The 18,072-nt window shown below is 33.8% G+C and overlaps 1 protein-coding gene across 1 annotated transcript in view; it reads right to left on the bottom strand.

The window, feature by feature from the left end:
- The window catches only part of LOC150093100 (BOS complex subunit NOMO3), an 84,193-nt gene that overhangs the window by 11,174 nt on the left and 54,947 nt on the right, over positions 1-18,072 (bottom strand). The gene's annotated exons all lie outside the window — the stretch shown is intronic.

Genomic DNA, 18,072 nt, shown 5'->3' with positions numbered 1-18,072 from the left:
AATTTAATATTTGAAATTAAATCTTTTGGTTTTCTAAAGAAGACATTAACAAAAATAGAAGATGATCACACACACTATCAAATACAGAATTAGTCTAGGATGGTCAGCAATGAACAAGTTGAATAAAATATGGAGACACAAAAAAAAACAAGACTCTTCAATTAACTCAATGATCCTCCCAGTGGTACTGTACGGCACAGAGCTGGATTACTGACAAACAGGAAGAACAAGAAAAAAAGACTTTAAAGAGGGAGAGAGAGAATCCCCTTTGAAAAGAGAGAGAGAGAGATCTATAGGTCTCTCTCTCTCTCTCTCTCTTCCTTTCCTTTAGCATTCCTTTAGTGCTTACTGTGTGTAAACTAAAAGTTGAAAAGCAAAACTTATTAGCACAGACCTTGTAAAAATTAACTGTAATTTCATAAAATATATATGAAGATTGTTTTCCAAATAACAGAAGTAAAAGAAATAAATGACAAAGAAGGAAAGTTAGTTTAGTGACTTTTTACATGTCTTCTCATTAGTATGTGGGATGGTAATGGAAGTGTAGATGACAATTTCAGTGAATATGTAAATAGCTATAAAAAAAGAAAAATAACAGAAATTAATGTCTATGAGGTAAATGAATCAGTGAGGGAGTGGTTATTTATCTGTTCATTGAGTTTCATTGTGGAGATATGGGGAATGATTAAAGCTCATGATCTAAAATGCAGGTGGAATATTCTGTAAAATTAGTAGAAGATTAATTTTTATTTAAAAGAAAACTAACACTGGAAACAAATACCTAGCTTTCTGGAAGCCACAGGTGTATGTTTTTAAAGGAAAAGATACACAAATAGATTAAATAATTATGGGAATTCACTTGTATATTTTATTAAAAATTCCAATATGCCATGTTCTGTTTAGAGTTGGAAAAAAAAATTTGCAGCTCTATCTCAGGCTTCTTTAATTTATAAAAATCCTAATTTATATTTGAACTGTTGAAGTGAGCAATGATCATACCTAACTGATAATGAAAATGCTGTCGGAATGATGTTCACATTCCGATGAACAAAAGGAACCAAAATGATGAATTATGAATTGAAAACAACTTATTGCATTATAAAAATTGACCTCTCTGCCGTATTAAAACATGCAAATTAACTTTAATTCCTTTAAAAACTGAATTTTTTACATTTTAATTATGTATAACAGTTTGTCCATAAGAACAAGATTGGTCCAAGCACGTCCTCTTTCACTGATGCTCTCAAATATCATTTAATGATTTTAAAGCTGAAAATAAACTCTACACTGACTTGAGTAGAGGGCAATGCAACTACTAGACATTTCTGGGGGGAAAAAATGCATTATTCGAAACCTGCCCACTGGTTTAGACACTACAAAAATATAATGTAATTAATACATTACAAAATATATTATAAAATATGTAATTAATACATTACAAAATATATTATAAAATATAATATAATTTAGACATAATAAAAATATATTATAAATATAGTATAATTTAGACATAACAAAAATAGTAAACAAAAAAAAAACAAACAGGAAAATGAAAACTGCACCATGAAGCATCAAACATATGCATATATCTTCCTCCTGATTGACCAAGTTAGTTGGAGCCATGGCACCAGCTCCAAGACCCCATTTCAAGTGATTAAAATATTCAAGACATGAAAAAAAAAAAAAAACGAATTGTGCTGAAAGCTCCAATATACAGACTAGTTATGATTATGCACATAATCATACAAAAAACTCCCAAATATCACGTAGATAGAAACTCAGATACAGAATTCACTGACATTGGAAATTAATTATTTCATAATGAGCAGCATTTTCAGTTTCATTTCAAGACCAATTTCAAGATAAACAGCTAAAGAGACAAGGGAATGCCAAGTGAAATTTGTATTTTAATTCCTTATAGTTATGTTCACTACTTACACATTTGTATTCCATAATATAAATATCATGCAGGATAGAGTGCCATGAGAGCATAAACTTCATTGGATTCTTTGAAAGTCATTAATAGGAGGTTGTCTTCTAGACATGGCATTAATGCCAATGATCAATTCATGTCATACAGTTCTGTGAAGATGACAGATTGTATGGCCTGATTTATTTTTCCTTCCTTTCATGTTTGATATCATGGAGGCATTCATTTTTTCAGATTTTTCAAAATTCATCTGGTTTGATCAATGCAAGCTTTGCTTCACAAACAAAAGATCTTGTATACATTAGGCATTTTGGAATGGAACATCATCTTTTGGATACCATAAGAAATTTTAAAGGGTATGAACTAGTTTGAAACAGTTCTGATATTGCCACTTTGCATAATATGAGCTACACATTTGGAGACCCCCAGCAATGTAAGGCAATAAAGTAAGGCGATGGATCTTTATATCTGACTTTGGTGGTATATGCTATATGTGTAGGTGTCTCAGAAAACAACTTTTTTTTTTTTAAAGGTAATGATTCTAAATTTTTGCTCTGGATGGAACAAGCTGCTATGAAGAAGGTATCTCATGGTGTGAACTGGTCTCATATAAATATTCAGATACATCATCCTATACCTTTTTTGCCAATGTAAACTGAATTTTTGAATGGAGGTTATTTAAGAAACAAATGAAAATTTTGAAGTCTTTTATGATATGCTTCCAAATAATAAAAATATCCACGTGCTTCCACTTTACACATAATTTCAAAGTAGCTATCTTTCTCCTCAAACTTCTCCTTGTAAAAGTTAACAACTGGAGGAGATAATGGAGAGCAAATGCTGAAGGTATTGTTGGTAAAACTCTTTATAGTATCTAGTGGAAATAGATCTAGATAAATAATGGATTCTTCAACAAGTGCATCTGTGAATAAGGACAACATATATGAACTAGCTAAAATGTCAGAAGGAAGGGTCGTTGATATTTTTTTCTACAAATGTATATGTATATTACGTGATGATTTTTTTTTAAGAAGGCATCTGTATCAATGTGGCTCTTTAGAAATGGGAAAAGTATTTTGAGAGAGGGTAGGATGGTGAACTCAGGCAATCCACTATTGGATGGAAAGCTTTATGAATTTTAAGAAGTCTATAAATCTGAGTGTAATAGGATCTCAAAATTTGTTTATTTTTTTATAAACTAAGTATATAGGCAATAAGATCATTAGTTTTAGTATATTATGCCAAGGCAAGATCATTGTCCATCTTTAAATCAGTAGAAGGGTCAGATAAAATAACAGATTTTGACATCCTAGACAGATGTGTCCATGATAACTGGGGTACCATGACAAACAAATAACCATCATTTAAGGATGACCATCTTTTTGCACACACACACACACACACACACACATATATATTTAGCCATGAAATATGGAGCCATATGGAGCTCAATATTTCATAGCTCTTTCAACATTTACCACAACATCAATTTTAGAAATGCTACAAGTGTTACTGCAAATCCAATGCTTATCAAGAATAGCAGTCTGGGTAGTTAAGTTGGTAGCTGGAAAAATAACAGTGGTATCTCGCTAATCCAAACTAATAAAAACCGTACTCGTTCAGATTAACGAAAAGTTCGAATTAGCGAATTTTCACCCAAGAGACAACAATAACTAGTGTTTAAGACAAAAATAATCAGATTCTAATGGTATATCAATTTAATTCTGTAAATAAATGTAGTATCTGATAGAAAAAAAGCTACTATACTGTAATGTAATGTAAAACTTAAAAAATAATACAGTACACAAGTTTATTTCAGTAGAAAATTTAGTTTGTATGTACCTGTATTGTTGAGGATTCTGATTTAATAAAACTGCAATAAAAAAACTTTCAGTACATAACTTAATTTGTGTAAAAAATATTACTTTCTTGTACACAACCCACAAAAAAAAGTTTCAAAAAATAACACAAAATTTTTTTTTTTTAATTTCTTTGTAAAAAAAGTCACTGCTTTTCTTTTGCTTCTTGGAAGCTAAACTTTTTTCGAATGCTTCTTCTCAGAGCTGCATTAGCAATAAAATTTTGTGGAATGGCATATCATTCTGCTTAGCCCATTCTATACACATATTAAAACTGTTAACTGCCTCTATGTGTTACTTTTTTTCCATTCCGTAACATCTATTTGTGAAATTTCAACATCCGGATTTATATTTTTAACCAAATTATGCACGTTTTGAATTTCCTCTTTTTGTGTATCACCACAGTTTCTTGGTAAATTCGAGAAGGCCACAGTTTTTTCCATGATGCTCGAATTGCTCCAGGTTTGACGGCTTCCCACGCAAACGTGAACACACAATAAATCAAAATATACCTACTGTATAACTGTACAATCGACAACGTGAAAAAATACTCTACTGTAATAATAATAGTACACAATATAATAATACGTAATAAATAAAACTTTTTTTCTTTCAAACCCCAGTTCGGATTACTGGAGGGTTCAGACTAAAGAGGTTCGGATTAGCGTGATACCACTGTATTTTCATCTTTGGTATATGAAGCATACTTTTTTTTTTTAATAATTTTCTTAATTAATGATTTTATACATGCACACCCACAATGGGCAAAACATTAGAGATACCTACCTAATAGTGTGTCGGTCCTCCTCCTCCTCTAGAGCGAATAACATCCCATGTTATGGGATGTTATTAACATGAGGCATCGACTCCACCAGATGCCAGAGGGTTGCTAGAGTTAATTCCAGCCATGCCTGTTGCAGCATTTGTCAACAACTGTGCCTCAGATGGTCTCAGATACATGGATCTGATGTCTCGCTCTATGGCATCCCAGGAGATTCAATTGGATTTAAATCTGGGGACCTTGGGGCAAGTGGATGGTCCCAAACTTAGATGAGTGTTCCTCAAGCCATGCCTGGGTGACTGCGACCTGGTGAGGAAGCAGTGAAAGAAACCATCGGCTGCAGGATGCGTGAAGGCCATGAAAGTGTGTAGGTGATCAGCCACACATTCCAGCAGCTTGCAGCATTTAACGACCTCTCCAGGCACAATAGGAGACCTAATGTGTCACATGAAAAGACTCCCCCAAACCATCACATAGCCAACCTGGCATGGCAGGGCCATGGCCTTATGCTGTCGATGCCACACCCATCAGCTCAGTACAACTGATAACAGGATTCATCAGATCACACAACTCTGGTCCACTCTCTGCAGAGGTTCAGTTTTGATGTCCTGACACCAGATGAGGCACAATGCTTGATGACGAGCTGTCAACAGTGGTACACAATTAGGGCATCAGCTCCAATAGACCATACCATTCCCTTGCTGATGCTGCTTGGACCTTCAACATTGAAACTGGATGTGATTTGAGCCACTGTTGTTCTACTGCAGCTGGTCTAGACAGTCTACATCGACTCCGGTCATCAATGGCATGTGGTCGGCCACCACTTGCTTGCTGGTCATTGGTACATCCATTGATGGTATCATGGTAGACCCTTGAAACGGTTGCCCTCGAGAACCCTAAGAGTTTAGAAGGGTTCTTGGGCAATAGAAATGACCCATCGGTCTTGCACAGATAACACATTTACGATGAAAGTTGCTAAAATTGCCACATTTACTCATGTTTGTCGATTGCAACGCACCGTTGGGAAGCCCTGATTTCTGCCTTTTACTATCTGTGTTCAGTTTGGGCATGTTTCACTCTGCATGAGGGATGCCAGTGTCAACTTCCCATAACCCCTATCTTTAATGTTTTGTCCATTGAGTGTGTGTATTTGATTTTATATATATATATATTGATAGCCTATCTTTACAGCACTTTTCTATATTCCTTCTCCTTTTACATCAGAGGCTGTTCCCAACATATATAGCTCATATTTCACAAAATGTCAATATTGCATCCTTCAAAATTTCTGATGGTCCCCTAAGACAATGTGCCATTCCAAAAATATCCCTACCTCAGAATTTTGCACATGAGTAATGGCATATATTTGCCCAACTGGAAGGGAAATCCAAAATGATTTTACTCCTGACATTCAGAATATTTTTTCAATTCAGCTTAGTGAAATGTGAACACCTTGGCAACAACAGACAAAAGGAAAGATAAATTAAGCCATATACTCCACAGACCACAGCAACATAAATTGGCATAATCTACTATAATGCCTTACATGAAAGACAATCTCCTATGAAGGACTTGAAGTCTTTCATACAATTAAGCATAATATCAAATCTTTATTACACAAGCAACCATATAAAAGCTAGACATAACAATGGACTGCTTATATCTAATATGCTGAAATTCAAGTGGTTAAGTATGTACTATTGTATTTAAACCACTTTTAAGTTGGAATGCCATTCACATCTCTCTTCCAGTCAGTTACAGCAACTATGATTTCTCCACCAAATTTTTAAATACAAAGCAGTTATAGTGTAATTCAGCTCATTGAAATTACTGGCACGAAGGTGTATGCCGTCATTACAAAACCATTACTTGTTATCGATAAACTGATCCAACAGGAATTCAGAAGGTCAGATTTTTTTTAACAGAATAACATCACCAGCATACAATTAAGAGTTAAACTTAATATCTTCAATTTTTATATCAGGTACTTTCGACTTTGCTACTTTCCTTCATGATCAGATGAACAGTGGGAATAGAATACACTCATCTTACATCTCAGATTTTACTCGTGACATCCAGAATATTTTTATCTTCAGTATTTGTTATCACTATCATCTCCAATTCGTCTGATTCTCTCCGCATTTAAATGCTGTTTCAATAGTTTTTCCAGTGCATTCTGGAGGATACTGAATATACATGGCAAATCTCACTTTGCAATATTTGCCTTCTATATTTTCCTTTTGGTTTTCCCAACTTTTGTTTAGCAACTTTTACACAGTGCTTTTTTTTCCCCCATTCTTCTTTCTATTCTCTAAGGGCACTATCGACTTACTTGCTATATACTTTATTCATTTCTAGACCTTCTAACTTCCTGAGTCCACCATGAAGATCTGATATTTCCATCCTTGAAAAGAATTTGCTTCGCAATTCTGCAATGGAGTCTAGGGTTTTGTTCTTGCTTTCAAACCTTTTCATTTTTTCTCCAATAATATTGTATATATATATATGTTAAAGATACCAAGCTATTTTAAACCTGGTTTTACTCCATTTCCCAAGTAAGCAAACAGACAAACAAGTCGAGTTTGCGCCTGCAAGTGTTGCAAGTCTAGCTGACCCTGCACGTAGTGCAAGACCAAGGCAACTCATGGTAAAAGTAGAATAAAAGCAGGGTCAGCTAGACTTGCAACACTTGCAGGTGCAAACTCTATTTGTTTGTCTGTTTGCTTACTTGGGAAATGGAGTAAAACCAGGTTTAAAATAGCTTGGTATCTTTAACATTTATTATACCCAAGGTAAAATACTTTCTACATATATATATATATATACATATATACAATATTATGTATAGAGACTGTCCATGTTGTTCATAGTCTTTTAACCTTCAATGTTTAGTGTTTTTTCTTTCTTTTATGATGTCACCTGAAGAAGGCTGTTACAGGCCGAAACTAATAGTGTTTTTATATTAAAACCTTTTTACTTATATCTCGGTTCTAGTCATTCAATTTTTCATAAAATTATGTATGTTAACTGAGTTAATGATCATTCTGTCATATATATATATATATATGAATCACCAGTTCATCTCTCAATCTGCTCAACTTTGATTCATTTTAAAAATTTCAGACATACTTTTCTTTTCAGTAATGCTTATATTCATCCCATTTACAACTTAATGGTGATCACTTCCTATTTCATATCCATTGTATGTCCCTGTATTCAGAAGATATCACTATCGACAATAACAGTAAGTAATACTTTTTCTTGTTTCTTACATTTTCACTCCATGGAAATTTCTGCGCACCTGAAATTAGTGGATTATAAAAAGAAATCCAGTAGGTATTTATCATTATTAATAGCAATTTTAAAAGTAGTAAGTATAATATAAACTAATATGAACTCTCTTTCTAAGCAAAAAGTACAAGATAATGATCAGGGAAAAGAAGAGACTTCTATGGTAAACAACACTAAATACGAGGATGATCTTTTTTGAATGGCAGATAATATCAAGTAATGGGCAAATATCAGAATGGGGAACTGGACAATGAGACTTAATTGGTGCCTGTGGTCTCACACAAGGTTCTACGTATAAGAAATGGAGGAATTTTTTTTGAGACATTAGAGAAGGCAGCTGATGGTTCTTGTTAGAGATCTACAAATCAGAGTAGGAAATGTTTGCCAGACATAGAAATGTTTTGTGAAAATTTGGAGAAAAGAGCAAAACTAATAATAATGGGAAGTACCTGCTGTATTTCTGTTCAGGATACAACTAGTCATCACTATTCCAACAAAGATGTGCACAAATTCACATGGTGAGAAGATACAAGAAATAAGAAAAGTTTCATTGACTATATTCTTGCTGACTGGAAGTGATCACCATTAGTTTTGAACAGGATAAAATTGAATATCATAGTGAAAAGAAAAGTCTATAAGAAAGTTTCAAAAAGAATGAAAGTTGGTCAGAATGAAAGAATTAAAGCAGCTTTCAGAAGTGAACTGCAGATTCAAATGCACAAATATCACTCAAGAAAACATGAAAAATTTGAAAGCAAGAACCAAACCTTGGAGATTCAGTGGCAAACATTGAAGAAAATACTGACATATTCAGCCAGAGAAGCATGTGGTGAGGTGTCTACAATAATAGAAAAATCACCCCCCCCCCCCATTACGGGTTCAGTGTTGCACATCGTAGTGCTGCTATGATAAGAAGTACTCTAACATGCAAGGATGAGGAAATGGTTGTGCCGCTGTATAAGGCACTAATCAGACCACACTTGGATTATTGTGCTTGGATTTGGTCACCTAGTTTTCAACGTGATGTGGAGACATTGGAGAGGGTCCAGAGGCAAGTGACTAAGACAATATCAGGACTTTGGAATGCTGGCTATGGAGAGAGGTTGAAGAAATGTGGATTGCAGAGTTTGGTGGTGGATTGGAGGAAGAGTGATATGATAGAGACATTTAAGTTAGTGAGAGGATTTTATCAGATTAATCCAGAGGGGATTATAAAAAGAGTAGAAGGTGAGAGGAGAAGAACCAGAGGTCATTCCTGGAAGTTATGTAAAAGTGTGGTGAAGAATGGTGTGAGGAGTAGATTTTTTACATGGAGAATTGTCAGTGAATGGAATGCATTACTAGAACATGTTGTTAATGCAAGGAGTATTAAGGATTTTAAGATTCTATATGATAAATATGTTGTCAGTTGAATGAACCTCCCACGATGAGTCTGTCGACTCCATGGAGGGTATAATAATAATAATAAGTAAGTCAGCTTGAGAAAATACAGAGAAAAATGTAAGAAAACAAAACTGTGTGTAAACCTAGCAAAACAAGTCATGGGAAGACTTTGGTAAGAACAAAGGAAATAAATACCAGGAAGGCTATTGAAAAAGCTTAGAAATGGAAGAGTACTATAAAAGGAATTCAAGATGATAAAAATGACATGAAAAGTGAAGATAAAGACATTCTAAATGTCTGGAGTAAGTAGTTTGAAAGAATGCCAAATAAAATAAGCACTTGCAGCACAGTGGTACAAAATATTCAACAGAAATGCAATCCAATCAGTACATATCATTACTTCACATAGAAAATAAATTAAAGATGCCAAGAAATTATAATCTTGGTTTAAATCTTTATCCAAGTGTAAGTAAACAAAGTTTGCATGTGAAGTCACTTCACATATAGAGGCTAATGACCTCACATCAATTGCCTTAGTATCCCATAACGTAAAGTACATATCCTTACAGACATGTATAATTTATAATATAACTTTTATTGAGGCATCATCAGTGTAACCAGATCCAGAAGTGATGCAGAAGTCATATTTCCATATACAAGTAGTCAAAAGGTGTCACACCTTATTACTAAAATACTCTGTATTAGAGACAGATGATGAAAGTTTTTTCAACATCTGTCTAGCCTCAGTAAAGGTCAAAACCAGTCTGGGTGGTGGTCCTTCCCATTATGCATAATACTATACATGTCCAAAAGGGGTGTGCTTTGTATTATGGGATAAATACAAAGGCAAATGATATGAAGGCATTAGCCTCTATATACAAGTAGCTCAGACATGATTATATTTCACGTGCAAAACATTGTTTTGCGCAAGAAATGTATTCACATTCAAATATAAAACAGATATGAATGTTTTAAACAGATCGGGGAAATGAAATAAAATGAATGGCGAAATGATATAAATAAAGAAAACATCAAGAAGGAACTTGAGATTGTTAGCATTGATGAATCTGTGAGTAGAGCTAATCTCACGTGGTATGGTTTACTTGAACAGAATGGTAAAGGAAAGATTACAAAATTGCTTTTAATGCCAAGATGGGAGAGAAAGGATGAAGAGGAAGACTAAGATATATATAGTCTGATGCAGTCAGAACTGGCTTAGAAGACTGAAAAACTGATGTATGAGATCTGACAATATTGGAGTCCTGACAGATAGTGTTAATTTACAGGAAAATTGGTGGCAGGATGTTATCAATAATGCAAACTTTTCATGTAGAGCTATTATTGTACTCCCTTTGAGGTTACATAACAGGAATTTGATGATGATGAAATATGTAGTATCCTAGATATCTCTTGATTATTAATTAACTTAAGGAATTCACAACATACACTAGAATATAAATTAAATTAAACTTTAATATACATTTCCAATATCTTCAAAGGAACATAAAATAAAGACACATGCATGCAGGCACTACACACAGTAAGTCTTTTACTGTGTGTAGTGCCTGTGTCTTTATTTTAAGTTCCTTTGAAGATGGCAACGTGACGTTGCCGAAATATTGGAAATATATATTAAAGTTTAATTTAATTTATATTCTAGTGTACGTTGTGAATTCCTTAAGTTAATTAATAATCATGTATAATCAATGTATAAACCTTTCTACAAGAATTAGATATCTCTTGGAGGTGTGTGTGTGTGTGTGTGTGTGTGTGTGTATCAAGAAATGATAGTGTTGAAATTATTTTATAATATTTTATTTTAATAAGGCTCTGTTGATGCTCATTTTTCCTAGAACTCTCATATCTTTAATGTTTGATCCACTGTTTTATTCCTAATTCAACTCTTAGATCAAGTCGTTAAAGTTGCATTGAACACTACAATGTATAGTGTTACTTTGGTGTTTTGACTGGTTTCTGTCTTGTTCCTATATATTTATTCAACCAACCATAGCAGCCTTATCTATTGCCTATATAATTTGACTATATAATTCAATACAAATTGTGTTAAACAGTTAAAATATGTTATCTGTTTTATATGTTCAATACTGATACTGTGTTTTCCTGCTTATTTTTATGCCAAATTTTTCATAGTAATTATTTAATTTTGTTAAAGATGCTTGAAAAAAAAGAGCCTGTTCCAGAGATCATGGCAGGAGAGCACGTTATCTCTGACTTATCAATCTCTCTCTTCCTATATCCATCAACTGTAACTGTTGATTTACAACTGAAGTATCAGCTGTGGGGGATAGCTTAAGGATCAAAGCTAGATAACTGGGAGGAGACCTCACAGTGGCCTTTTACATAATGCACAGAAATGACTCAGGCACTTCTGACTTAATATCCAATCCTCATCTTTCATTGTAAATACCTGTGCTAATGGAGTGCACCTATTCATGGTGCGAATAGGTATCCACATGGCATTTCTATGTCATCATGCAGGTAACTTCATTGCATTTATTTGCTATGAAGAGATTTCAGCCTGGCAATTAGGGGTTTATCTGACCAAATTATTCTATATTGGCTTTAACCCCAAGAAAATGATAGCATAACAAGATTATGGGTGTTGGCCTGGTTAAATGAGGCCCATTGTTTTCATTAAGAAACCAGAGCAAACAGCAAAAACTCAGCTACTGGAACAAACACAAATTCAAACTCAACATCAGAAAAGAAAGAACTGGCAGAAGAATTAGAGAAGTCCTACATCAAAACAATTGGCGTTATTGAAATAAAAAAAGACAAAAACAGGTAAGACTAAATACCAACTATAAGAGATTATATTCTGGTAATAATCATAAGGAAAAGGAAGGAGTAGTTGTAGTCTTCAACACCAGACATGAAGATAATTTTTTTGATTGGAAGATAATATAAAGTAGAGTAATGTAAGAAAATGTTAAAATGGAGAATTGCATAACGAGGATTTATTGTGGTTATGGTTCAACAGAAGATTTATGCTAAGGAAGGAGTAGATTTACCCTGCTCCAGATCTTTGCACACACATGGCATCTATTTACTATAGGCCCTTCTGCCTCTCATGCATGAGAGTAATATACGAAAGTGGAGGAATTTTTTGAGAAGTCAACTAACACAAAGAAAAATTTGATCCTTGTTGGAAATCTAAACAGCAGAGTAGGAAATGAATACCAGATGCAGGAATGTGTTGGAAAAATTTGGGGAAAAGGCAAAGATCATAAATGGTAAGTAGCTGCTGGATTTCTGTTCAGGATATGGTCCAGTTATCACAAAACACTATGTTCCAACATAAAAATGTGCACAAATTTTACATGAAGAGAAGATACAAGGAATAGGAAATTTCTTAATTATTGTGGATCAGGGGTGGCCAACCTTTTATAGTTCATGCGTCAATTTTTTCATTTTTTAGTTAAGATGCGCCATACAAACTTATACCACTTTTCAGCCCTTTTAAAATATGGTAATATGGATATATTTAAGTTATGCATAAAATTATTTATTATATATATGGTAATATAGACACTTTTAGCAGTTTTATATAAAAGGATTTCATATAAAGACAAGATAAACATTAATTATTTTATTGAGACTTTTGAAATTGCTTTGCTTTTGCTAAGCTTGTAATGTTTGGAGTTAAATCAGTTACAGAAAGCATCAAACAGTTTTTCAAATTTGAATCAGTCAGTCGCAACCGTAGTTTGTTCTTAATAATTTTCATTGATGAAAATGCTTGTTCGCATCTGCATGTAGTTCCAAAACGACAGATATAACTGTGAGCAAATTTTCTCAGTTCTGGAAAATGTTCACAGGGCAACGATCGCCAGAAATTAATTATATCAAAAGTATCTGGGAGTGATGGAAGTTCATTAAATTTCATTTTCAATAAAGAATTGGTTTTGAGATCAATAAGTTCCATTTGTATGTTACTAGGCATTGTCAAGATTTTTTGTTCAGTAAGTGAAAAGGGATTTATAAATGCAAGTATGCAGTCTTCTTCTTCAGCAAAATCAAAATAGCTAAAACGACTGTTAAAGGACTCTTGCAATAATCTGAGTTTCTCAGTATATTCTGTAAAGTTGCCATTACCTTCAACAGATTCACTATGTTCTTTTAAATGTGGAAATCGACTTAAATCCCTATTTTCTAACTGGGAGATGAACAGTTTTAATTTCATTTTGAATGCACTGATGTCATTTACTAAGCTAGGAAACAATTTGTTCTTGCCCTGCAGTTTCAAATTTAGATCATTGAGATGGCTGGTAACATCAACTAAAAATGCTAAATCAAATAGCCATTTCTCATCACACAACAGGGCTTTTTCCTCATGCAGCTCATCCTTCTCTTCCAGAAAATTACAAACACTTTCTTTCAGCTTCCAAAATCTATTGAGAACTTGTCCTTTAGAAAGCCACAATGAAGGATGAGATCACCATATTCCATATCTAGAAGTTCACAATATTCTCTGAATTCTCTTCTGTTTAACCCTCTTGCTCTAATTTTATTCACAAACTTTACAACTGGTATCATAACATGCTTCAAATTCAGAGTTTTTCCACACAGAGATTCTTCGTGTATAATACAGTGATACTTTAGTAGAGAACGACCTAAAAACCTTTCAAGTAAAGTTACAGTCCCAGAAACTCTACCTACCACTGACGGTGCTCCATCAGTGCAAACACTGATGAGCTTACTAGAATCTAGTTGTTGATTTTCTAGACATGACTTTACTTTGTCAAATATGTCTGACCCTCTCGTTTTTCCATGAAGTGACTCAAGACCAATAAGTTCTTCAAAGATGTTAAAATTATCGTCAATTCCTCTTATAAAAATGCTAAATTGGGCTACATCACATATGTCAGCGGATTCGTCTAAGGCTAAAGAAAAGAAAGAACAAGCATGAACATAGTCTTTCAATTGTTCAGTAACATCATGGGAAAGTTTTTTGATGCATCTTGTAATTGTTTACTTGGACAGAGCAATTTGGTTTACTTTTCTTTCAACATTCTTATCACCAAGACATTTTGCAAATTTTTTGAGACAGGGCTTAACAACTTCTTCTCCATCAGAGAAAGGCTTGTGTTTTTTAGCCAACACAAAGGCAATTTCATAAGACACCTCCAGCACAGCCACACTTTCACAACGTTTCACAAATATATTTTGTCTCTTTTTTATTTCTTCCTTTTCTTAACCACATATTCTTTCTGCAACTCAGACTCAGGAACTAACTTCAGTTTTTTTCTTCTAATTCAGTTTGATGTTTTCTATAGTGTCTGTTAAGATCATGTCTTCTATTATCTGAGAGAGTGCTTTCACAAACAATATACAGTTCTACAAGTTTAAGATAAGATTCTTGTTTCCATGAAGGCCTAATACAGCTCTATAAGTTTAAAAATCATATATATATATTTTTTTCATAGAAAGTTTTCGTGTCTCTCTCGTAATATATTAGTCCAATGAAATATGAGATCGCTTCCTGCCATAAAACAGTCGATCAGCTGACAATCACACACACACAACCCCAAACATTGTCATTACGAAAGCTTTGCCGATGATCAGTAAAATTTTAGGAATAAACCTACTATACGTAAATAAAAAGGAAAGATATTGTATAAAAAAAAAACATAAAAACACACATAATACACTGAATAATTGCAGGTTTCAGTAATCAGCAAATTAGGAAAGCAAGCAAGAACTTGACATATGCGTTCAAAATAAAAAAATTTATTTTTAAATTTACAGAACTATATTAAGCCTTCATGAAAACAGAAATCTTATCTTAAACTTAAAGAACTGTTCACTCACATCGAATCAGAAGTTCATCGAACATTATGACACAAGAGTCAGCTGTAAACTGATTGAGTAACTGGTGACGCATGTCAGCATTTGCTGGTGCCTGCTGCTTCAAGATCAAACAAGTATAATAAGTGCGCACTCTAGAATTCAGATTTGATGTTTTAAGGATACTTGTGACATAAAGACTGAATAATATATGCACGTAAACACAAGAAAGATATTTAATTAACCAAATATTTCGGTCTGGAAATAGCAGACCATCTTCAGTGACACTACAAGAACAGTTTCAAAAAACAAGGTGGAATACTAACAATAGATCATTTAAAAATAGAACAAGCCGTGTGATGTCATATCACTAAATATTAAAGGGAATATTTTTAAGCAGAGACAAGATTGAAATAAAGATATTAATTAATAATATTAAATAACATAATAATATGAATTAATGAGTTATCCTGATTAGACTTTTCCAGATTTTTGATATAGATATACAGTCATTCCGATTCAGGTTAGGACGATGGAGTAAGGCCTCTACACTTTCTTTGAATAAACGTTCAAATTTATAACGGGATCTATGTAAGAGGTGAATTTTTGACCAAAGGATGTTGTGGTTAGTTTCAATCCTGTGCTGAACCAATCCAGATTTTTGAAAATGTCACATGAAACTCAATGGCTTTTCCGAAAAGAGTACTCAACATCTTCTCGATTCTTATAATCCACCACAAAACAACGAAGATTCAATACGTCAAGTTCCAATTCCTTACATCTCTGGGATTTCAGAACCTATCGCAAGAATTCTGAAGAAATATGAGTTAACAGCTACGTATTCATCTATTAACAAATTATCTTCCCATTTTCCTTCTCCTAAAGACAAATGCTCAACTATATCTCTTCCTGGAGTTTATCAAATTCCCTGCATCTGTGATCTCTCCTATTTTGGACAAACTGGACGTTCTCTTGAAAAAAGAATCCAAGAACATCAATCCTCCATTCATCACAACAAACCTGAAAAATCTGGATTGGCTCAGCATGGGATTGAAACTAACCACAACATCCTTTGATCAAAAACTCGCCTCTTACATAGATCCCATTATAAATTTGAATGTTTATTCAAAGAAAGTGTAGAGGCCTTACTCCATCGTCCTAACCTGAATCGGAATGACTGTATATCTATATCAAAAATCTGGGAAAGTCTAATCAGGATAACTCATTAATTCATATTAATTTTGTTATTTAATATTATTAATTAATATCTTTATTTCAATCATGTCTCTGCTTAAAAATATTCCCTTTAACACTGAAGATGGTCTGCTATTTCCAGAACAAAATATTTGGTTAATTAAATATCTTTCTTGTGTTTACGTGCATATATTATTCACTCTAGAATTCAATGGTAGGTTAATTGTGTGTTTATATATATGTATAAATCGTATACAAAATTTTTTCAAATTTTTCTCTGGGGTTTAGTGCACCACTTTTGGCACATGCGCCATAGGTTGGCCATCCCTGTTGTGGATAATGATATCTTCATGCCTCTTCAGGAGATAACAGTAAACAGGAGATTGAAAGCTTAACTCCTTAAAATGATTAATGCAGGCTAATGTTCATCAATTGTGTTCTTTCCCTGTTTGTAACTTCAGGTGAACAATTATAAAGTTGACTGACTGCTGAAGTTTGCAGGTTATTTTTGATTTTAATGGTACAGAGTGCACATATTTAGTTTATTATGAAGATTTCTTTATATCTTTATTTCAGGTAAGTGACATTAATTTTAGCTAAAGCAATGGTTTAAAATGTAAACATCAATTCTTGATTTTCATACTTTCTAAAAGCTCTCCTCTTTCTGCTATGTCTCCCATTATTGTTGGCATTCGTACTTTTTTGAATTATCTTTCTATGTACCTTGCATTTATTTTTTGCCAATCTTTTTGTCCTGCCATTGATGTACAATTTCCTTTGTTGTATACCCACCAAATCCTTTATGTATAGTTGATGGAAGTTTTTTCACTTGGCTATGCTAACAATTATATATTTGGTTTAATCCTTTATCCAAATGTAAGCAAACAAGGTTTGCACCTGACGTATTTTCAGGACTGGGGCAACTCGTGGTAAAGGTGGTATAAGTTCTCATCACTTGCCTTAGTATCTCCCATAATGCAAAGCACATCTCCTTGTGGACATGGTATAATGCTATGCATTAAGGGAAGGGCCACTACCCAGACCGGTTTCAACCTTTATTGAGGTCTCATGTGGGAGCCAGACCCAGAGGTGGTGATACTAAAATGGAAGTAATGGAGAAGTCATATTTACCTATACCAGTTGCCAAAAGGTGTCACACTTTATTATTAAAATTCTCTGGATTAGAGATAAGTTGATTGAAGTTTTTTTTCACTTGGCTAAAGTTTTTTCACTTTTCTTCTTCATGTAGCTTCCTCAGTGAGAGGGTGCAGCACAATGTCCTTCCAGTTCTCTCTGTTGGTGGCGTTCCTTTTTGTTTCTGCATAGCCATGTGATCCTGTCCATGATCTTATATCTTCAAGCCATGTCCTTTGGTTTTTGCCTCTTGATCCTTTCCCCATAATTTTTCCTACTTCTAAAACTGTTAGTATCCTCCGTCCTGCTGAACCTCTCAGTACATGTCCTACCAATCTCATCTTTCTTTGGATCATTTTGTAATAAAGATCTCTGTGTTGTCATTCTCAGTAGGACATCTGTATTTGTCACATGTTCTGTCAATGGGATTTTCAGAGCTCTCCTATAGCACCACATTTCAAAAGGCCATTATCTGTTGCCTTACTCTCTTCTTGAATATCCAGGTCTCACTTCCATATATGAAAATTTGCCAGCCTAATGTTCTTATTATTCTTTTCTTTTTAAAATTGGTAAAAGGCTACCAATTATATATTTGGTTTAATCCTTTATCGAAGTGTAAGCAAACAAGGTTTGCACCTGAAGTATTTTCAGGACTGGGGTGACTCGTGGTAAAGGTGTTATAAGTTCTCATC

Source organism: Typopeltis vanoorti, chromosome 24 (genome assembly GCF_054136105.1).
Source record: "Typopeltis vanoorti isolate ZY-2024b chromosome 24, IOZ_Tvanoo_1.0, whole genome shotgun sequence".
Taxonomy (NCBI): domain Eukaryota; kingdom Metazoa; phylum Arthropoda; class Arachnida; order Uropygi; family Thelyphonidae; genus Typopeltis; species Typopeltis vanoorti.
Note: the sequence above shows the minus strand (reverse complement) of the source record. Positions and strands in the feature narration are given on the sequence as shown.